The sequence below is a fragment of the Pipra filicauda genome, unplaced genomic scaffold (genome assembly GCF_003945595.2).
Source record: "Pipra filicauda isolate LSUMZ 115617 unplaced genomic scaffold, ASM394559v2 scaffold4_size7858003_pilon, whole genome shotgun sequence".
In the NCBI taxonomy this organism is placed as follows: Eukaryota; Metazoa; Chordata; class Aves; order Passeriformes; family Pipridae; genus Pipra; species Pipra filicauda.
In genome coordinates, this window is record NW_024104643.1 from 86,498 (window position 1) to 110,701 (window position 24,204).

Here is a 24,204-nt window from a genome sequence, read left to right on the forward strand (position 1 = left end):
CATGTGAATTCGTGCTGCTTCCATTTTTTGGTCGCATGTGTCTGTTACCCTCTATGATCTCTATCATGTTGAAATGTGAAAAAGAGGAGTTGTCCTCTTTTTCATAGAAAAAGTCCTGTTGCTGTTCCTTTTTTTTTTTTATAGTCACATGCTCTTTTCTAGCAGTTTGTTTTCTGTTCTCTGAAAGCCTGCAGATCTCAAGTACTGATATCTTTCCAGTACATCATCTGAATTAGATGAAGTGGAAGGGACAGAGCTTCACAGTTTTACATTTTATTCTTGTATATATAAGTTGTGTAATCAGTGAATGCAGGCAGCTTTCCAGATCTCTCTTTTTTTTCCCCCTTTCATTATAGACCAGTGAAGTGGTGAATCAGAAATAAGGAAGGGAAGAAAGTACAATACATTCATATTTTCTTTTTGGTTCTGAGGAACAGAATCTGAAGCTTTCTTTGCTCGTTTTGCAAATAACTTCTTGGGAAATCATAATAAGTAACTGAACTAGATCATCTCATTAAGCTAACTTTGACAGCCCAAGGACTTTCTTACCCTGTACCCATCTTGAAAGAATTTCCGTGCCACTACTAGCAAAAATAAAACCTTTGATACGTGAAGTTACTAAGGCTTTGGAAATGAGGGACAAGTTAGGCTTTGGATTTTTTTTATCTTTACAGTCTGGTAAATTATGTCTGTACTAGGAGTTGGGTAAAGAACATGAAGTTAAAAACTTGCTTAATCTTAGTGTCTGTTTCTGCTTTCACAAAGTAGTGTTTTGAATCATTAATCCAAGAATTTAGAAGCAATTCTAAATGGATTAATGGATAGAAATGTTGTAAACATAAGGAAAATGGAAGGGCACCTCACTTAATAAAGTCTGTGAGGACAGGAGAAATCTCTGAAATACCAACTTTCCATAGAATTTTTACTAAGTCATGCCTTCTGGAAATTGCTGAGTGGATAGTTAATAATGAACTGAGAGCCATGCAATAGCTTCCTGACTCCTCTAAAGAAAACCTTTATGGGATGTGAAAAAGAAAAAAAAAAAGAAGTCTAAGGTAGTTCAGTCTGAACTTTTGGTAAAATAATTGTTGGTCCATTCATAAAGCTGCTGCATAACTGGACCTACAACATGTAAATTACTCTACCTTTTAGGTATAGCTTTGTCATTAACTTTGTTTTCTTCTATGTAGCTTTTAATTAATAGCAATTTAGATTATTATTTTCAAGTCTGGATTTATGTATTTTCCCCAAAAGATTATCTCCACATTTGTATCTATTTTTTTAGTATCTTGCTATCAACCCAGTTGAGGAAACGCAACACATTTGTTTAGAAACTTATATTTGAGGATTCCACTTTGCAGATTAAAAAGGAAAAAAAAAAGCTAACTAATTTATTCAATCCACATTTGCTCACTAGAAATGTGTGTGCTGGCTTTGGCTGGAGTAGAGTTGATTTTCTTCACAGTGGCTTGTGCAGGACTATGTCTTGGATTTGTGCTGAGCACGGGATTGATAATAGAGAGATGTTTTTGCTGTTGCTGAGCAGGGCTTACAAGGGGCCAAGGCCCTTGTACTGCCACGCTGTCAAGGAGACTGGGGGTGCATGGGAGGTGGGGAGGAGACAGCCAGGACAGGTGACTCTGACTGACCAAAGGCACATGGCCATGTAGTGAAAGGTATTCTAAGACACAAAAACTAGTAAGTAAAAACAACAAACGGAATTCCTGAAATATTTTTCTATTAACTGAGGGTAATTTTGTTTGTCCTGTTTTAAGAATAAATGTAAAATTCTAACTCTAGTGTTCTTAATGTTTTCTATAGTCAGTGAGGATGCCGTCAAGGGGCAAATAATCTGAACGTAAATCGCAGGTGTCACTCCTAGAGATACATACCTACCCATACGAGTTTGTGGTAGCTAGTTCTAACACCTAGACTTCTAGAAATGTCATTTGGCAAGAACACTTAAATTTTGTGATTCACAGTGCAGTTCTTTTAAAATTTAGGCAGAGTGAAAAATAGTAAACTATCCTGAATGTATCACACACAGCTGACCAGGACAGGGCAGCAGAGTACTATGCTCTGCAGCCACTTTTGAGCAGGGAGATGTTGATTTTGTTGCAGAGATTTCTTTCTTTCTCCTTTGATTTTTTTTTTTTCTTTTAGTTCAACAGTAATGATTTGCTACAAGGCATGTTGTGCTACAAGGCATGTTATTTTTTGTTCTTTCTTTATTTTCTTTTTTTCTTTTTTCCTTTTTTTCTTTTTTTTTTTTTTTTTTTTTTTTTTAAAATTTTTTTTCCTTTCCTTTCTGTGATATAATGAAGTACAAAGACTTAAACTGCCAATGGCAGATGGAAAGTACATGACCTACAGTCGCTGCCATGTCACTTTAATCTAAAAGTCAAAGATATGCTGGCATAAAGCTGTAAATAATTCTCCTATTTAACATTTTAAAAAATTAAAACTCAACTGTAATACATAGTATGTTTTCAGTCAATGCCTGACAAAAGTCAGTTACACATTGCTTAGATTGCTTTAAGACCCAGGTGGTAAAACATGTACAGTAGGAAGGTAATGCTACATAATGGAATGACCTTAATTTTTTACCATTCAGTTTTTAATATTTACATTCAATTTATTTTATTGTCCATGTAAGTTAGATCAAATATAATGTAAAATAAATACACTTCTTTTCAAAATGGAATCCTAAATTGAATACTTAAGAATGAATTTTTTAATTTGTTCTTAGTTTCAAGGATGCGTTGTCGATTTGTATGTAGAAGGATCTACCAGATTGGTCAGGCTGGTGCTGTTAAGTGCTTGTTTCCCCAGGAGCTGCATATGTTAATTGAGTGTTTATATTAAACAGTCTTCAGGCTGTTATATTTTATACTTCCTACCTACACCAGTTTTGGGTTTCTCCCTGATGACAGGACTGCTCTCTTTTTGTTGAGGATTTTCCAGGGAGGAGTGGAAGAAGCTGCCCTTCACAGATGGCCATCTCCTTGGCAGGAAATTCATCTGGTCTCAGCATGTAGGATTTACTGTGCACATATGAACTCTGCATTCAGTGTGCACACAGTACATCTGATCTGGCCCAGACTCATCAGATTTATGGCAGGAAGCTTTATGGCTGATCTGCACTGGTACTGAGCATTTGAAGCTTCCAGAAATTTTACTGCGTGTTTGTATACAGGGGACAAATTTAGCTTTGTCGGCATTCCTGAGTGTTGGCAACACAGCATTCAAGTCTACATCCACACTACTGGGTATTTAACAGTTATTTGAAATTGTTAGGTCATCAAACTTCATCAGACAACATTATTGGATACAAAAAGTCCATTAAGACCAAATATTTCATAACCCTATATGTTAAGAAATTTAAGCTAAGCTTATTTTTCATAAATGCAGTTCCTTTTGCTTCAATGTCCTTTTTCAGTTTGCATCTTATGTTCTGAGGATAGTTAAAAATTCCCAAACATTCCGCACTTAGAATCATGTAACATATATCTGCTGGAGGTAGAATGTCTCCTCTCAAATATAAAACTGTAATATGTGATATTTTGTATTCCACTGTAATAATGAATGTGAGATTTTGTCATCTGAGAGAAATAGTTATAATTTCTGTTTGTGAATGCAGCACATACGTTTAATTCTCCAAAGACAATGCAGTGAAAGCTTTTTTTAATGCTGTTTTGATTTCTCCAGATAATTGTCCATCAATAGAAATTATAGGTATAAAAAGCATAAGTTCATTCTGTGTCACAATTTTTACTGATATTCATGATTTCTTTTCCTCCTACTTATTTAATTTTGGTGGAGTTTTGTAATTTTTCCTTATAGGTAAGATAAATAAAGTTGGTATCTTCAGTGGAAAATGGTATTTGGATTTAATGAGGTAGACTGGGTTCCTTTTAAAGGAACCTGGTATGCATTAAAATACATTTAGTAGTTGATAAACCAACACACATTAAAATATCAACTTATTTGTGGTGTATTTTTTATAATTGTTGTATAGGTGTCAATACATTGGATTGCACTGTAGGTCTGAAAACAGAACACTACTTAATATGCACTATGCTCAAGATTAAAGCAAAGGGGATATACTTTACATGCCCACATTAAGACCTGTAAACACTGGTCTGATGTTCAGGCAATTCCTTAAGATAGTCACTTTTTAATTTAAAACTATATTGTCTTGTCCAGGTGGTAGTGGTTACCGTTGTCAATGTTATTTTAAAACCAATTGTATACATCATTTTGTGCTAGTTTCAGTTTCTGAACCTGCAAGTGTATGGGCTGTTGCTCCTCAATCCTTACAGTATTATGCTCTGAAGGCAGTGGAGGCATGCTGATAAATTGCCTTTGCACTAAGAGCAATAAATCATGCCAAAAATTACAAATATTTTGTATTTAACAATTATTTTCTTTGGGAGTGCAGAAAGGGAGCAAAACGCATTTACAACACACACAGGAACACCTTCCACTTCTGCATTTTACTTTGTAGTAGAGCAAGTTATCCAATTTTCAGCTGCATATGTAGGACCAGGGCAGATCTTCCAGCCCACATCCTCACTTGCTGTCCCTGTTCAGAAGAAGCACACTTAGGAATGGGCTTCATCTTCAATTGCTGAGGCTTAAGCACATGCTTGAAGTTAATTATATAGAGAAATAAAGAGAGAAAACAGAAAGCTACCTCATCCTTCCTTTGACCTCTTATCCTGTTTGACTGGTTTTTTCTTTAAGTTGCAGCCTAAGTCTTAGGATTTTTATTTTTTTTTCTAGCAGAGTAGTTTTTTGGCTAGTTTTTGTTTTGTTTTGTTTTGTCTTTTCTTTACAGGGAGAACCAGAAGAGGATCTGGGGAACTACAGGCTTATCAGTTCGACCTTGATGCCAGGGTAGGTCATGGAGCAAATCATCCTGTGCCATCACCCATCAGGTCCTGCTTGACTAACCTGATCTCGCTCTATATCAAGGGGATGCACTTAGCAGATAAGGGAAAAGCCGTGGATGCTCCCAACCTGGACTTTAGCAAAGCTTCTGACATTGTCTCCCACAGCATTCTCCTGGAAAAACTGTCTTCTCATGGCTTGGATGCGTGCACTGTTGCCTGGATGAAATAACTGGCTGGATGGCTGGGCCCAGAGAGTGGTGGTGAATGGAGTGACATCCAGCTGATGGCCAGTCACTGGTGGTGTTCCCCAGAGCTCAAGATTGGAGCCAGTTCTGTTTAATATCTTCATCAGCGACTTGGATGAGGAGATTTAGGGCACCCTCAGTTTGCAGATGACACTTAATTGAGCAGCAGTGTTGATCTGCTGGAGGGTAGGAAGGCTCAACAGAAGGATTTGGACAAGCTGGATCAGTGGGCTGAGTCCAACAGTATGACGTTTAATAAGGCAAAGTGCAAAGTCCTGCACTTGGGTCACAACAACCCCATGCAGAGCTACAGGTTGATGGAAGAGTGGCTGGGAAGCAGCCCAGCGGTCTGGAAAAGGACCTGGGGTTGCTGGTCGACAACCAGCTGAACATGAGCCAGCAGTGTACCCAGGTGGCCAAGAAGGCCAATGGCATCCTGGCCTGGATTAGGAACAGTGTGGCCAACAGGACCAGGGAAGTGATTGTTCCTCTGCACCCAGCACTGGTGAGGCCACACCTCGAGTACTGTGTCCAATTCCTGGGCCCCTCAGTTCAGGAAGGACACTGAGGTGCTGGAGCAGGTCCAGAGAAGGGCAACAAAGCTGGTGAAGGGTCTGGAACACAAGTCCTCTGAGGAGCGACTGAGGGAGTTGGGGTTGTTTAGCCTGGAGGAGACTCAGGGGAGACCTTATTGCTTTCTACAACCACTTGAAAGGAGGTTATAGCCAGGTGGAGGTTGGGCTCTTCTCCTAATTAAAAAGTGACAGGACAAGAAGAAACAGCCTCAAGTTGCACTAGGTAAGGTTAAGATTGGATATTAGAAAAAATTTCATCACCAAAAGGAATTGTCATGGAAGCTTTAAATTTCAAGTAAGTTCTGAATATTGTTCATACCTTCAACATTCACAACTGATGAAATGGTAAGGTTTTTTGACTACAAGTTAGATGTTTAATAATCAGCAAATAATCATAATGAAAGCTGTTTGCCAAATTCCTTGGTTCTGAAAGGTCCAGGTATTCTACAGAACATATATATAGTCATGACTTTCATGGTAAGACCCTTAATTTTTTTATATTTTTAACTTTTTGAAGATGCTTGGGTTGTATTGGAAACTCTTTTACAATAGGTCATCGACTTCCTTATATTTGGATTCACAAACCAAAAACATAGTTATGGTGACATTTGGATATTTATTATTTCAGGAAAAACTGGTAACTGAAAAGCAAAAAAATAAAAGGCAGAAAACAAAGGAATCAGAAGTGATCTTAACCTGAAAGTGTAATGTGTAGGTAAGACTGTCATAACTTTTTATTTCCTCAGAATGTCATTTGGCAAATGTGAAGTTAAGCTACCTCAGACCTTTAGCAGCTGTAAAAAAGCTGCGCTACCATGAAAAAACAATTAAAAAAAACCCAAAGCAGGAATAGCTAGAAACATTTCTGTCTGTCAGTTTGCACTGGGTGTCTCAGAACAGAGTAGTCTCCTAAAAACTTAAGAAATTTATACAAAAATTCTTCAACTTGTGGTATAAGAAATGTAAGAACAGATGATTAGTGTATGACTTGTTTGCAGTTTGAATTTTTATCTAATATGTTTGGGCTATTATTCCTACTCCACCAAAGTCTAATGTGTACTGAAGATCACAGACTTTTGCATCTGTTACCAGTTGCAGATTAATTACAGCCTGTAAAGCTTTTCATTATCCTTTAATTTAATTGTCTTTTAGTTTCAGTTCTATGGTAGTATAAATAAATTGTAAACAGTTTTTTGCAGAGTAGCAGGGCTATTGTATGTGAAAGAGGCTTATTCTGGAGTGGTTTTGGTATTAGATATAAAGAAGTTATCGTTATTAAAGTAGTGGGGAATCAGAGAAGTGTATTTTCTACTTCTCTAACAGGCATGGAGGAAGGAATCTTGTTCTTATTCTTAGCTTGGGACAAAAGTGTTTTCTTCTTTGATATATTAAATGTGCACTTCCTTGTAGGCTTACATTGTTTAATGGATAGTGACACCTCACAGAAAAGTTGGAGGCCTGACAGAAAAGACTGGGATGGAAAGCACAGACAGTTGGAGAACTGGTAACAATTGTGTGTTTCTTAATCTAAGCAATATTCAGCATATATGAACCACCATTGTACAAAAATGGTGCATATATATGAAATAACTCATGTAACTTAACAGATAAGTTCACATCCACAGAACTTATTTTGTTATAAGTTTTTAGGATATTATGTCTAGGATAGTTATTTCAGTTTAAAACAGGGATGCCATTGCAAGTAGCTAAAAAATGTCAATTGGAAAAAGAAAAAAGTAGAACATACTTTTCCTTAGTTTAAGTATGGAAAATAAGTACTACAAAGTAAGGGGTTATTTATTACCAAAAATCAGTATTGTAATCTGCTTTGCATTTATTTTAAAAATTAAAGCTAATATCAGATTTTTAGATTAAAATAACAAAAAACAACCTGAAATTTAAGTTTTTTCCCCGGTGCTAGCTGGATTTGGATGCTTCCCAGTTGTGGTCACAGATTCACAGAATATTCTGAGTTGGAAGGGACCCACAAGGATCATCAAATCTGATTCTTAAGTGAATGACCCGTACAGGGATTGCACCTGTGATCTTGGCATTATTAGCACCACTCTCTAACCAACTGAGCTAATCTCAGGGTTTCTATAGCAACAGCAAACATATTATAAAAACAATGTTAAAACATTTTCAAACATCTCATATTTGTGGTTATCTAGGTGCAGAAGGTAATATCAAATACCTGTCTCCGTTTCAGCTAAGCCATTCCACAAAAAAGATGGAAAGAAACAATTTGTAGCACCCTCGCTTCCACTAGTACTGTGTGTATGCATGCGCTTTTCAGGGGCTCTTCTTGGTTAAAAAGGCCCACTGGGTGGAGGCATGGAGCTAAATTTCATCAGGAGGCAGCAATTCATAGATTAATAAATGTAAAAAAGAAAGGGATATTAAGATCAAAACCTGGTAGCCCTGTTTAATGAAGCCTTTAAGACTTGCTTTTTGAAGTTGCACACATCTCCCTTAAAACCTACTGATTATACACTGGGATTATTTTTGCATTAGAGAATCAATGGAAAACTTTTGTGAACCGCTTAGATATATCCCTTAATTTTTACTCTGTACAGTTACAATTTCCACCATTTCCAGCTAGTTACACAATCAATGATGTAACAAAGTTGTATATGTTTTTATCCTTCCTAAGCAACATAGAAGGAAAGCTGAAGACTTGCAGTATAGAGTCTGCTTTAGTAATTTTTTGGCTTTTCTGAGAGCTAATTGCCAGTTTATCAATATTTTTCACTTAATAGAGGTACCAAAGTTGAGCAAGGCTAACTGTTCTACGAGCCATTGTGCATTGCAAAACACCTTGTTTTTTACTACATTACGCACTTATCCAATGTCAAACGAGTCTTGGCTACAAACCCCTCAATTTGTTATCTGAACTTGCTGCTTGGCTATTAGAATCAGTGAACAACCCTTCTTGCAAAAGAGACTAATCAATGATCCACAGCTTCCCTGGGCTTGGCTTTCTCCTTTAGGTGCTGCCAGCTGCAGCTGAGCATTCTGGTGGCCCAGTGTCACAGGCAGTTCAAATGCTTTTAGCCATGTGAGCCCCTGCTCCAGGGGACCAATCTGAAATACCACAGGGGATGTGCCTGCATCCCCCTGCAGTGGTTCAGCTGGAGGAGTTGCTTCAACAGGGCCGGTGACCTAGCAGACAGAACTGGGAGTGAAGGGCCAAAAGCAGACTGTTGGCATCCATTACATACATATATAGGGATTTTTAATGGAGCACTGTGAGGTGCTGGGATTTGATAATCTCTGCCTAATCTGCTTTTCTGGGTCTTGGACACAGTTTCAGCCAGGACCTCTGTCTGTCAGATGTAATGGTAGTGACATCTGCCAGTGACTGTTTCTCTGTTTATGTTTCTTAAAGGTCTTCTCTGTATAACTGTGTGGGAAGTGATGCCTTAAGCCCCTAATGGTTTTTTATTTTTCTAATATTTGTAAGACTTGTAAGTTTTATAGGTAAGGTTTTAAAAGCAGAAACCCCTTTGTCCCTTTCCCTTGTTTACACATTCCCTAACCCTCTTACCCCATTCTATGCCTTCTATATCAATCTGCTTCTGAATACAGCAGAGTGTTTAGTCTTCTGTCAAGGCAAAGGCCTAGACTGTTTGGAGAACAGCATATCAGGGCCTAAACCACAGAATACGGTCAAAAATTAGGTAATTATGTACCCTTTGTGCTCTGATGAAGCTGAAGATGATGAATAAGGGGTCCCAAAATACACCCCAGACCCATTTCTCAGGGGGTGGACCCGGGGCGGACCAGAGGAAGGGCCAAAGGGTGGACACATCTGGGATTGGATGGATAATGTTATAAAATGTAACCTCTCAGGCACGGCCGGCACGCGCGTCTATATCACCTACTGCCTTGGCAAATAAACCCTTTCTTATCTCACCCCTAATTAACTGCTCCGGAGATTTTTTTCAGCACCAAAATACACAGGCAACAGAAGAAAAACAAAGTCAAATGAGACCTAGTTAGAGGCTTGACAAATATCCTCCTGGTCAGCTCTAGTTAGTACAGGCACAAGTCAGACTTGTAATTTTGTCTATAGATGCCTATTCTGTGCTCCTTGTTCCTGGGAAATGCTTGTAGAAGATCTCCGGAGGAATTGCAATTACTAAGTGGAGTCTTGGCAAATATTGACCCATCTGAGAGACAAGTCAGTGCCCTAAGGTCAACCCATGTGACTACTGTGCTGCTGCAATGCTGTTGTGCTCCTTTTCAGGCTGATTCACTCAGGCATCTTCAGACAGGCACAAAGACAGTCTGCAGTCAGAGTGGATGCACCTTTACAGTACAAAAGGAAAAACTTATTAGTTAACATGAAAGAGATAGCTAGGAGTTAATGAGCTCTTAGTCTAAATAACAGTGTGCCCACCACCTCTGGTGTGAAGAATCACTGATGAGAGGCTGGAATCAGTCAGAAGGAGGAAGGGTTGGACACCACCACATATCCTCCCTGCTTCAGTGTGCTGTCTGCCACTAGCTGCATCAACACTGACAGCACTGCCAGTTTGACCCAGTGCTTCACAACTAGCTCCAAACTGAACAGACCAGCCCAACCAACCTTCCTGCTGTTTTCCCATTAGACCTCAAAACATTTCCATGCTGTCATTCTGTCTCTTGTATCTTTGGGCTACTGATGATAGTCTCAATACTACTACCCCTCAGTGTGACTTTTATCTTTTCTGTCACTTTACAGACCTTCTCACAGCACTTCCATTGCAGTCCAAGCCCAGGTTACTCTGCTATGTCATGTGAGATCCAAGTCTTGGATGACCACTCCACTGGAAAGAGACAAGCAGCCTTCAGGTGGGGTTACGGACGGAGAGTTTCAGCCTGTACACTGGCCCAGGGAAAGGTGGTCAGGAATTCCTTCCTCTGGAGAACTAAATTAATATAACTGGTTCTGTTGCTTTTCACAACCCAGTGTGAATTACAAAAAACCAGAATTTCTTCTTGCTTGAAGTCACTTTGTGTTGTGGAAGTAGCATTTTCATCCAGGTCAGGGTGCCCTGTATTCAAGTTCAGGAGTGGATCATACAGTGTGGTTCTTCTAAACCAGGTTCTTCTAAGCCAGGTCTAGTATTCCCATTTGTCTTTGCCCCTAGCATTCCTATTTGCCTGTTACTCTTGCCTACCTAGGTCTGAATCAAAGTCCTGCCTTTGAGCATGTCTGTTGGTATTCCCAGTTTGGTTTCCAGGTCACTAATAAATATGTCAGATATGACAGGTCCCAAGACAGACTCTTGTGTTTCTCCACTTGTCACCAGCTCCAAGTAGCATCCCATGATGCTCTGAGTGCAGTCATCCAACAACTTCTTACCCATCTAATAACCTGTTTAGGAATAATTTTTTTAAAATTGTAAATATGCAATGTGTATCTTGTTTTGCTTTTTCCCCAAGTAGTGAGTTGAAATATTTATTGAAAAATTGGGCCATTTATGATTATCTTTTAATCATTTTTTTTCTGAAATAGCATTGATAGGTTTCCTTTTGTACTAAATAGGCCTTAAATTAGTTTTATTTTCCTTACTGTCAGCTATAGAGCTTTCTTGTTATCCTTTAATTTCCTCTATTGATTTTCTATGATTTCTTATTTTTATTCATTTCACTATCCTTCCTTGTTTCTGCTCTCTTGAACATAAAAAGGTTTTTTTTATTAATCTGTACAACTCTATGATGTATACGTGCAATAAAAATGAAAATGTAGAAGTACTAATTCCTGTGCATAAATTAAACTCATTTAGTATTACTGAAAAAATGAGCATCATAAAACAAGCATGATACTCCACATAAAAATAGAAATAGCTGTTATACTTGTAACACCTAACAATCCCGAAGTATGAGAACATTTTCACAGGTATTTTTCCTGTTTTCTAAAATCCACTATGTCACCCTGGTATCTCTAAATGTATAGCATCCAGAGGGAAAACGGTCTTTCGACTGAAGATTATAAACTCAATGTTATCAGCTGTACCAAGATTATTCTAAAAATCTTATATAATTATTTAAAAAATAACTTCATTCAGCCCACTAATATTAGGTCTTATCCTTCATCCTGACAGATGATGAATTATCTCACAGAATTATAAATTTTTGTAGCTCAGTTCCAGTGTTCACGCCTTGATTATATTTGTTATGTGCAAATTATGTACTGAGAAAACAGTAAGCTTATCATGCTTAAAAAAATACAGTACTACCCTGGCATTCATTTTCTATACAGAGATCATTTAATTCTAGCAAAATAATATAAGGTTATTACAATGTGAGGTTGTAAAATAGCTAGATTGCTTGTTTATGACTTCAGATACTTTTACCTTGTAGATAAGCAAATCCAAAAATTTACAAAAAAAGTGCCCTTGTGCATTTATGCAGATTTTTTCCTGACTGTTTTTCTCCTGAGGCAAAATGTGTAGTATATATAAGTTGTGGTAACTTCCAAATTTGATTTTTCTCATGAGTTTTATGGGTAAATGGATGTTTTCCAAGTGAAATAATCACTGGGAGCTTGTTTACATAATTTGATTGACAAACACCTCAGTACAATTACTTACAGACCGTGAAAAATTCCTGGGGAAAAGTATAACTGAAGGGATTACTTTGTTTGCTGGAGCTCTAGCAGTATTCTAACAACAACAGTGTATGTACATCAAGGGATGTTTTATGTAAACATGAGTGTTTGTTAAATCTCAGGTTTTGTTCCAGACGGCTTTTGGAAACACTATCCTGGTAGACCATTGACTTTGAATTCTATGAATTGAGATTTCTTTGATACCCACTCAGGATGATTGTGCTTATTTGTGTTGGGAATCTGTAGGCTAGAGCCATACCTGAGGAAGTAGAGCAGCAATTCATGCACAGCTGGAGTGAAGCAGGGGGAGGAGGGCACACCCATCCTATCAGTATAATGTCTGTCATGTGAAGCTTGTAGGGTCATCTGAGTTTAAACAGGGGAGTGGGTAAGGTAGTTACCATCTCGGTTCCTTTCTGTAAACACCTCCTTGAAATGTTATCTACTTGCTAACATTAAGGTGTGAATGATGCCGGCTTGGCATCATTCTCTCCTGTGTGGCGTAGACAATCCTTTTTTCTTTGAACAGTATTCAGCAGAACCAGTCCATCAGTGGGCAGCCGGAGAGGGTGAGGCAAACGAGTGATTGTCCTGTTTTCTCTTACACCATTTATTCATCAATGTTAGCACAATGCTTTATGGAAGAACAATTCAGCCTGCACTTTATGTACATCTTCTTCCACTCATGGTGCAATTGAATCTGATATATATATAATATATATATTTACATTCTGATTGTTCTACCAAAACATTTTAAAGAGTAGAATGATTGATAAGTAGTACGTAGCAACGATTTTTATTTCCTTCATGCTGTACCATTGTAAAAAGGATATGAATATTTTAGGATTATTTGTAGCATTCAGACCTGTTTCACAGTCTTTAACACCTCTGCAGTTTTGACCTACAGAGAGAGACTAAAAAGATACTGCATGTGTTTGCCTGTGCCCATGTTCATCTATGTATGTGTACGTGCGTGTGTGTGTGTGTGTACATGTTTAAAATGTGAAGATGTTACATACTCAACATTGCGACATGCTTTCCACTGTCTGATTTTTACCCTGGATCCATAAAACAATTAATGTTTTTTAAGAAAGATCAATTCCAGGGAACTAATTACATTTTTACAAGAGATAATTAAGAAATAGTGGTACAGTTGAAAATATACCTCTGAAATACTTGATATTCTTCTTTGTCCATCTATTTTGAAGGCTGTTGTTATTTTTCTTGCAGTACTCAATGACAATAATGTTCAAATACTTTTCCTTTTCCTCTAATACTATGCTGGTTATATTGTTTCACTACCTGAAAACTGGAGGTAAGATTTTTTCAGTTGGACTTTTCAGAGCCTGCAACTGGAAATCAGGAAAACTGATGTTAAAGTCTGAAGATGCTACTTTTCCACTCTGACCATCATATGAAGAACTTTTCTTAGCCTGTCTCAGAGCAAAAGTATCTGGCAAATGAAGCCTCATGCCTCAGAAGCAGAAAAAGAAACCATCTTATGGGACGTTTCTGGTAGCTGGTCTATTTTCTTGAGTGAATAGAGTGTACATTACAAATCAATATCTTGATTATGCTTGTTTTGGGGTTTTACACTCTTCCAAAGTAAAAGAGAAGGAACATGAACTTTCTTTTCCACTTTTCCTATTATTAGCCCTTTCCCACAGAGCTTCACAATAGTATTTTCCCCAGAGAGCCTTAAATCGATGAATCTTTCACAGATTGAACAGCTTCCTTCTTGGTTCCTCTTCAAGTCAGCAATGCCTGCTTTCTTGCCCTCTGCCTTTTTTCAGTGTGGAACAATGTGGAATGAAGCAAACACATTTGAAGTCGATCCCTACTACAATTTTAGGTTTGCAATTTACTGGTATGCAGCCTGAGCCTTGGGGAAAAAACCCCAAGCAAACAAAAAACCAAACCAACAAAAAATAAAAAAAAAAAGCACAACCCCCCCCCCAAGCCCCTGAATTCAGTCTCTACTGCTGGATCTGACAGAGTTCCTCGTTGTAGTTGCATGGATCAAGACAAGAGTCTGTAAGGCAAATCCCAATGCAAAATGAAGCCATTACTCATAAAGACTAGATTTCAAACAGGGTAAAAGTGATACGAAGTAGCAATGCCCTGTGGGTTAGCCTCTTGCTTATCACGTTATATGTTTACATAGTATAGCAATTATGATATTTCCCAGAAAATAAAGTAACAACAAATAATTTATTGTTTTTAAACTCACTAGAACTATTCTAATGCAAAAATACTGTATATTTTTAAAGTTTGTTTCTCTAAGAGAGAATTAAATTTCTCTCACAAAAGCATAGTGGTAGTAGCAGTAACAGTAGTAGTAAAAGTATCCAGATACTTTTGTATTTGTGAAGTTGGCATATGTTTAAGTGTGATGATTAGTCATAAATGAAGCGGCTTGTTTTAGCTTCATTTTATTTAATTGATTCTTGAAGTAAAATTTTGGTCTATTGAAGGCAATCAGATTTTCACCTTGTATTTTCAACATGGCCAGTATTCTTCCCTCTGTTTCTTTTGTTAACCTTTTTAGCTCCCATTCCTGTATTTCATTTCTTGAAATGATAGAGTTCAAAGATCTGATTGCAAGACCTGATAAATCTTGTGGACCATAGCCCTCTATTTGATGTGTCAGTAATTTTTAAGCTGTAAAAGCAAGCTTGCTGGATATCCAGACAAATGTACTTTACTACTTCTTGTGTGAAGACAGTGCTGCAAGACCTAGCTGTCTCTGTGACAGGGAACACACAGATTTTTATGACCTTAAAGAAAAATGCAGTGTTGAACAACTGATATCTCATTACACTCCTCCTTTTAAAATAGTTACAACTAGAGACTTCTTCCTCTGCTTGGAAATACCATGTATCAGTAGACAAGGAGTATTTAATCCTGTAACAAGCATGTCACCTTCCCTCTGGTGTGGAGAAACAAATGCATCACCTCAGATGTACACCCATGGCCATGTCTTTGAAAGGCAAATCTGTTTGGTGGTGTGACAGTGGTTCAGGAAAACATTCTGTAGAATCTGCTGCTTTCATGCAGCACAGAGAGGGCATTTAAAAAAAGAAATAATTCTAATAACTTCTAACTTTTATGCCCTCTGTTCACTTTAGAGACAGATGAATGAAACTTTCTTTTATCCTTTACAGAAAAAAATGAAGAACAATCTTAACAGAAATCATATAATTCCAGATTTCCTTTCGGCATCCCAGACAACACTGTCTTGAGAGAAAGCCAATATATCATTCCAAAGCACTGTTTACAAATGTGTGATCTGAAGAAACACGTGTTTTTCCATTCAACCACTAAGTCAATAAAATATTTACAAAATTCAGTTCTAAAAACAAACTCTGAACTTCTATAAAGGGAGTTCAGTCTTCATAGAGTTACTAATGTTACTACTTCATGGATTTAAATTCACCAGTGGATTTCATGCCAGTGTAAAATTGAGTGTGTAAGTTCAGTGAAAAATAATAATATGCCCAGTTTATTTATATCCTATAATGTAATCAGTTTTTGTTTATCACAATCCTGCTATAGCATATAGTTGCATTATGGTGGGGGTGTGGGGTGCATATCCTTGTGAATAGTTGTGGACTACAGGATTTTTTTCCAATGATGGCATAGTACATTTCAGGAAAAAAAAAAAAAACAAACAAAAACCAGACACACATATTGCTTCATGACAATATATGGTCTTGGGGATTTTTGAGTAATATTTTGTTAGTTCATTAGAAGTAGTTCATGGAGCCTTGTGAATGTATGAATCATAAGCCATAAAACTATCTTTACTTTTATGCAATCCTATTTATAACTGGGGTCTGGATGCTAGAGTCAAGCCAGCAACAGATGAGTGTTGGAAACCAGCAGCTACAAATCACATTCAGAAATAGGGGAAAATAATGATGCAAAGCAGTATATCAGAGCTTTAACTACATCTTTTGACTGGAAGTCTTTCTTCCAGATGGATCCTTTTTAAATCACCTTTTTCTTAGCGTAGTGGTTTCATAAACAACATTTTGCCCTAATCCAGTAGGCAGGATTTTTTCGGGGAGAGGCTATTCAGGTCATCTGGAGTAGGGGCAGTCACTTCCAGGTAAGAAGATTTATTTATTGGCATTCAGAGGAGGATCATATGAAGGCGATAAGGAATAGTTTAAGGAAGCAGACCTGGTGTCCTTCACCACATCAGAAAATAATCTGAGAAGTTTGGGATTGATTGCAAGTAAACACTATGGTTTTGTTGTTTTTCTTTTTTTTTTTTTTACTGAGGGGAAGAGTCGATTCCCTCATACGTTCCTCCATCCCTGCATTACTTATGACCCTTCTGCCATTTGCATGCACTGTTTCTCTTTACTAAATTTTTGGAGGAGGTTTTTTTTGTTTATTTGTCTTGTTTTGGTTTTGCTGTTGTTGAAAGACCTTACTGAGCCACTGTATGATACTTGAGACGCTTCCTCTGTTTTAGTGAAGCTTTTGATCTCTTTTTTTTTTATTGTCAAGTTAAAACTTCTAAGATCTGAGAACCTTGTACAGTATCAGGAAACGCAAGCTGTGGATGAATTCACGTTTAACAGACTTGAACTTCTATGCAGCTAATCTGCTTTTATTCTAAACTAGAAAATGCAGGCAGCATTGTAAGAAATACATTTACTGCTTAACAGCAGTGTCAGACTTTCAGCATTTCTAAAGTTGTCATAATAATGCTATCTTCATGCCATAAAAGGGACTGTTCAGTAACTATATGCTAAGATTGGGAAGAATATAACAATTTCCTACAAGATCTGATTCCATCAGGACCACTGCACTGCTATTGTGACCTTTTAATACCAATGGAAGAATTTGTTTGGAATCAAATCCTGAAACTGGAAATTCATGTATTAAAGTATTGTATTTTCAGTGGGGATAACTACAAGAAATGCTGCTTCTTAAAGGATTTTCTACTTACATTTCATGATTCCAATGTTCTGTCACTTTCAGAAAGATCTTTTTCAACTTCACTTTGCCTTTTTTCAGTTATTCATCCTGATGCATAACTGATGATCATCAAATCGTGTTCAACTTTCACTCTGTCATTGAAACCTAAAGCGAGAATTACTTGAAGGACAAGTTTGAGTGCTTTTCCTAAATCACGCCTTTCAAAATCTCCTGGTTTAATCACATTATTTTTCCAGAACCAACTCCTGCATTTCTGTAGATAAGTAAGAGTTCCAGAAGCAAGTTTTGTCTGTCTTCTTTATTAGGCATTCTGTCTTTATAGAAGTAGATAAAAACTAGAAAACATGACTTTAAAAGCCCATAAGGGCACACATTCCAGAAAACAAATAAATAGAACCTCAAAGGGTTCTTTTTATAGCTGTTTTTTGTGACCTATACTCTTGTGGTCATATCTTCAGTGATATAGGATCAAAATCTCAAGACACATGTAGCAAATAATGACATTTTTCAAGACAGATGTAACTTTGTTTCAGTGAAAGGAAAAAGAAATTCTTCTAGTCTTCATATGAATGTGAGTTTTGTCTTTATAAAAGCAAGGAAACAAGATTTTGTTTAACCCTAGGAAGAATGAAGACATGAGGAGTGCTAACTTAAGTTACATCCTTTATATAATTTTTCAGGCTATTTATGAAGATAGTAAATTTTAAAAGATATTCTTTTACCTTAGGCAATCTATTTATCCACACACCAAAATGTGTTTCATATATGACCACACACATTTCTTTTAAACAGGATAATAATCTCACTAATATTGATAATTTAATAACCAAATGTTAAATGGCACGGAAATCTTATATTTTGTAGAGATAAAAGGAACAAGGGGACTTTTAAACACTGAGGTGTTTGTTAAGATAATTCTACGCATTGAACATTAAAATACAATCCTCACAAGGCCAAGCTTCTTTTACTCTCCCATATTTCTTCTTTCATTGACATGACTGTTTCCACTATTCTGTAGTGAAATTAAATTAAACATATATCAATATATATACATAAATACATCTTGGCAATCTCAGAATATCTCAGATAAGATGAGGAACCTAACATTTAACCACTGTAACATTTTATAAAAGCTCATTCTCCACCACTGTAAATTTCCAGGAGGATCCCTCAAAGAATTCTTAGTGTCATATCTAATATATTTTTCAATATCTGCAGTTCTGATTAGTCACTAATTAACATTTTAAATTCAAGTTTGGTTTTTTTTCCTGAAATGTATGCTCTTTTTCCAGTACTACTATGAGATATGAAGGAAAAAACAAATTCTGCGGACTGTTGGTGCCATTCTGAAAATTGGAGGGCATTAATCTCATCCAACTTTCTTACGTTTAAGCACCTACTTAAAGTTAATTGTTTAGGATCTATCTATACCCCATGAAGAAAATAGAGAGTGCTAGAGACAGAGTCCTCCTGCGTGTTTGAATCAGGACAGACATTGTGGTGATAGCTCGATGACGAGCATTAAGCAGATGATGCCTAAGTTTTTATTTGCAAAATGAAGGACAATAATTCAGATTCTTTAAGGCATCTCTCTCTGCTGTATCCCAGCACCAGCACTGGCACTTTACCTAGCTCCATGTCCCCTATCTGCAGTGCTGCTCCCGCTCTGCAGTGGCTTGTGGGGCCATGCATGCCTCTGCCAGGTGCCGAGAGAAATTTGCTGACTCAGAGGAGCAACCTACTGCATATGGGGGTGAGTTAATGCAAATTCATCTTCAAAGCAGGTAATTTTAGTCCCTAAGGGGAGAGGAGAAATTATGAAAAGGCCAAAAGAGAACTTGCAGAACAAAAAGACTGAAGGTAAATGAAGAAGGAGGAAAAGTATAGCTGTAGCAGAAGAAACAAAATGTAGGAGTCATTTGTGTATGCATAAAAACAAGGTGATATATAAAAAACCATAAAGGAAGAGGCTGCTGGAACAAAGAAAGAGGCATAATTCAGATTTTATGATGGACTTTAGTCATCTTTGAACAGCCTGGCTCATGAATAGTTAAACTGAATCTCTTGAATAACCTGGAAAATGACATTTGTTTCCATAAATTATTCACCGAATACCTGAAAATAACAAACACATTCATTGTAACTGGCTTTCAAGTAAAAAAAGGGTGATTTTTTCAATACATTATTCAAACAGCTGGAGTTCAGATATGTTTTTATGTATGCCAGCCACAAATACGCTTGAGGTGTTATTAGATGCCAAGTGTGATAAACTGAGCATTTCCTTTGCATCAAATGCTATTGATTGTGAGCTCAGAGAGCCATTGTCTGCTGGAAACGTGAAGTATTTGAGCTTTTGCCAGTTTCTTGTTGCTGAGCAACGACATTTGTGTCCCTTCCAGTTTCTTGCATGTATATAGCTTGTACATATGTATTAAATGGAAGGTGGAATGAAAACTATCTTAACTATTTAACAACTACATGAAATATCTCCTCTGTTTAAAACATAAGAGCTGCCAAGTGGTAAATTTTCCTGGTTTTCCTATACAGTTTGGTTTAGGGAGAGGACACAAGTGCCAGGGAGCAGCCAGAGCAGGGCCAGGGAGCAGGGGGCCGAGGAGTCCCTGTGCTGTAGTGGCAGGGTCCTGGAGCTAGGGCTCAGCCCCACAGCCAAGAAGGGAGTGGGGCAGACCTAGGGGTCTTGACCAGGTGCAACTGTGGCTCAGATCAGGGTGTCAAGGCGGGTCCAAGGTCCAGCCACATCAGATACAGGGCAGACATGGTTTCAGGATGGCTGGACAAGGCTGTGGTGGTGGCAATGAGCTGAGACCAGGCTGGGACATGGGCCCACTGGTGACCCTGGGTCAGCAGGACTCCTTGGCAGGGCAGGGCTGTATGAAGCTGGAGACCAGCTGTGCTGCGGAATCACTGGGGGATGGGCTGATGGCCCTGGGGGGCTGACATGGGGTCCTGGGACTGTGGGCAGGGTGGGGGTAACCCAGGGGATGTCATATTAGGTCTTGGGTTACAAGCAAGTTTTGGGGAGCACTGGTCCCCCCAGGACCCTGATAGTGGTGCTGGCAAACATTTTTAGAAGCACATGTTCTCACTGCTGTGTCTGGATTACTTTATAATACTGAATTTCTAGACAAAAAGTAAAGGTCTTTTACTACATTTTATGCATTGTCTACATTTTTTTTTCCATTCCATTACAACTGTGCAAACAAAGAAAAAAAATTAGTATTCATTAGCAATGAGCATGTTCTCCAAAGTTTGGACTGTCAGCAGCATTTCACCACCATGGAAAATGAGACCACTTCGTAAGATTCACACATAGGTAAAAGTGAGATTCACATAACAGTGCTAAAGATTACTTTGACCTTTTCATCAGTCACTTTGAAATGTCAGATATTTTCAACTGACTCCACAGAACACCTTTAGCTCCATTAAGCACTTGTTTTAATCTTTAATAATGAGTTTAAATAGCTGCATGTTAATTAACACAACAAAAAGTGATTTCCATTGCATTTCCAAATAGAAAATTTACAGGTAAAGTCATGTTCACTTTTTTTTAAGTATGAAGACATCACTGAACCCAGCTTTCAAATCTATTAGCTCTTGTGAATTCCACAGTGTTTAATTAGGGCATTTTTGGGACTCATTGATGAAAGTCAACAGCTAATGTTTTCAGTGTGTTTTTAAGTGTGGTAAGAAACAGTAATGTTGGATTGAGTCACTCATACATGAAGGTGTTTTGGTCAAACTCTTCCTTTCTTTCTAGCAGTTCTAACCGGAGCCTTATTGCTGTCAGCAGCGTAGCTTTTGCCTGTTAGCTGATAAAGTAATTAGCAGTAGCACAGCAGGTGGAAACTTTTCCAGAGTATATGTGATTTGATAACCGAAGTGAAACACTGGCTTAAACTCTGGAGTTCTGAAGAGTTATTACAGATTTCCAGTAAGAGGTCAGGTCATCCCAGGAAATGCTGGCCATCATTTTCTCTCTATATTCAGTGCTGTCTGCATCAGTACCAAACTGATGTCTGCTGTCTCCTTCAAGAACAGTATTATGTGTACATGGTAAACATGTAATGTTAAAGGACGACCATCACAATAAGTAAAGTAAGAGAAGAAATTTAGTCAGCTGCAAAGTTTTTCTATGGAAATGCCCTTTTCAGGATCGGAACAAGAATTTGTGAAGGATAGGTGAAAAACTGTGTTTAAACAAATGAAGAACACTTATTTTTTTTAATTTCATGAAAGCTACAAACCTTCTGTTTTTCTGTACCTCCTTATTGAGTAAATTAAAAAAAGAGATATGAGTTTTTCATATATAGCTCATGTATGAAAATTACTTCTATAAGAGAAGTAACAGAAACTTACAACAATTATTAATTATGTACATCTGATTTGCTCAGACCCTTTCTAGACAAAAATATACTTTATTTGGATATATCAGAGCACCCCAACTATTTGAGCTGTTTCAGACTTTCAACACTTATTGTAAAACTTCCTTCCTCCTGTTTTAGCCCAGTGCCAAGATCAGGCAAGATCTAGGTCACATCTGTTACTATTTTCTCCAAGATGAAGAAAGCACACCCAAAGTATCTTCTCAATGAGACTGGTAACTGAAAGTAGAGATTCCAAACTACCCAGTAATGCCTGTGTTTTCCCCCAAGACACTGATCAACCTGTATATGGAAAACCATTTTATGTTACATTAAGAAATGTGATTGCTGTGTTTAAATGCATGCTACTTGAATTCCTAAATGAAAACAGATATGCTAAAATGACTCTTTAAAGATTCCAATTTATATTTCCCTAAAAAAATATTGTGGTTTTGCTTTTTGTCTCTCTAACATAGGTGGCATAATGTAGAATAAGTGCAGGTATATTATAAGATAGATTAGGAAATTAAGCTTTGGAGCTTATTGGTTAAAACTCCCTGCAACAATAAGCCAATTGGTTCTTTTATATTTCTCTTGTAGAAATATAACAAATATGCATAGTGAAAGTAAAATATGGACATAAGGCTGACCCTAGATAATTCAGATTACTGCTGTAAAAAAGATTTCTGAAGAAAAGGGATATGGCTGCTGAATTAGTAAGAAGATTTCTTAAGATGATGTGTTGGTCTCATCCTCTGATTTTTGCCAGTGATTTTGTGTACAGTTATCTGCATATTGAGTTTCTGTCTTCAACACCAACCACTACCGAGCAAGAGAAAGGTCTGAAGAAGTACAGAAGGTAACATGGATATCATACAAATAATACAAATACTATAATTCAATTTTAATAACAATGAAACAAAAAATTTTAGCTGAAATAATCTCAAATTCTTGTTAAATCCTAAAAGCAACAGCAACCTTTACTACAACACTATTGCTACAGCACAAAACTAATAGCTTCATTCAGTTCTGCAATGTGGCTGTACCAGATTTGTGAAAGCCAACTTCTGTGGAGACAAGTGTTGGAGTTTTACCTTAATTGCAAATCTGTTCAAGCATGAATTTACGTATTGTGTCAGATCAAGGCTTCATACAGCGGAGTTAGGATTTACGTAAAAAATAATGGGATGTGCATCTTCCCTCCAGTCCCTCATAGTCATGATTTTGGATCACACTGCAAATATTTCTTGGTCATATGGCATAGAAGCTCCTCTGAAGCACCACAGGATGTGCATTAAAGGTGGTTAACTTATGACAGCATCACTAATTATGCAAGGAGAACCGTAATACCTAACACAATTTATACTTGCGACCAAAGTCATTTTAGTTTGTCCCAGCTGCTCCCCAGAATTCATGCTAAAAAAATAGATTACGGGAAGTTCAAAGTTGTGTGTGCAGAAATGTATCCAGTTAATGGTATTATGAAACTAATATTCATATGGCTTTGCAAGACAGCTGTTTTGTGGCAGTATAAATCGAAGCAATGATCAGTGGTGAATATTTTGGTACAGGGCAGGCATCATTTTACTTAGATTTTGGAGACAATATAACAAAATTCTTTTCATAAACAGAGAAAACTCCAAGTTTGAAAATCCTGAAGCTGTATCACTCCAATTACAGCCATGGGAAGGCTATTCTGCAACTGTCGCTGAAGGCCATTAAATTCCAACAAAATTTTATTCATGGTCAGTTTGTTTCTACTTGGTTTTATGCCAACATCATTCCTTGGATTAAATAGTTCCTATTCTTCTCCCTTGTTTATCCCCAAAGTGTAGAGAGAGAGTGTATCCCTCTCAGCTTTTGTTTTGCTAGGCTAAACAAGGCAAGCTCTGTTGACAGATGATTAGCTGGAACCCAGACTGGCGAAGCTCTCACACCAGCTTCTGACAGCCAGGAGCAATCACTCTTTGGAGGGTTCCTCCAGACTCTAATGCAAGTTATCAGAGATCTGAGAGCAAATAAACATTCTCCTGGGCTGTAGATGTCTCACTTCTTCCCATTCCCCAACTACTAACACTCCATTAACCAACTTCCTTTTTTTAATAATTGTCAGTTAGAAACTCAAACCTTTTTATAGACGTGGGAATTGTAATTGTAGCCTGAGTTGACATAACTGGACTACTTTTGACCTCATTAATTTGTACATTAAAAGAAATAAATGAGAAGAGTCTGAAGAGAGAACAATAAAAAGCCATCATGGATCTCAAGTCCTTATTTCACAGTTTGAGATGTGGTAAAGTCCTTACTATCAGTGTTCTTGTTCTTCCTCTGTTCAAAATTAACTTTCCTACACATACATATGTGGCAGTCATAGTGGTGGCTGCTGTGTGTGTGCATACATATTTTCCCCTGATCCTGAAAAAGATCTCTCTGAGTATTTGTGGAAAAACAGAAAAGTAAAAATCATTGATAAATCCTGGATATTTTCCCCTTCATTTCTTTAATATGGAGCTGGCAACAACAATTAGTTTCTCCTTTCAAGCCACAAATGTCATG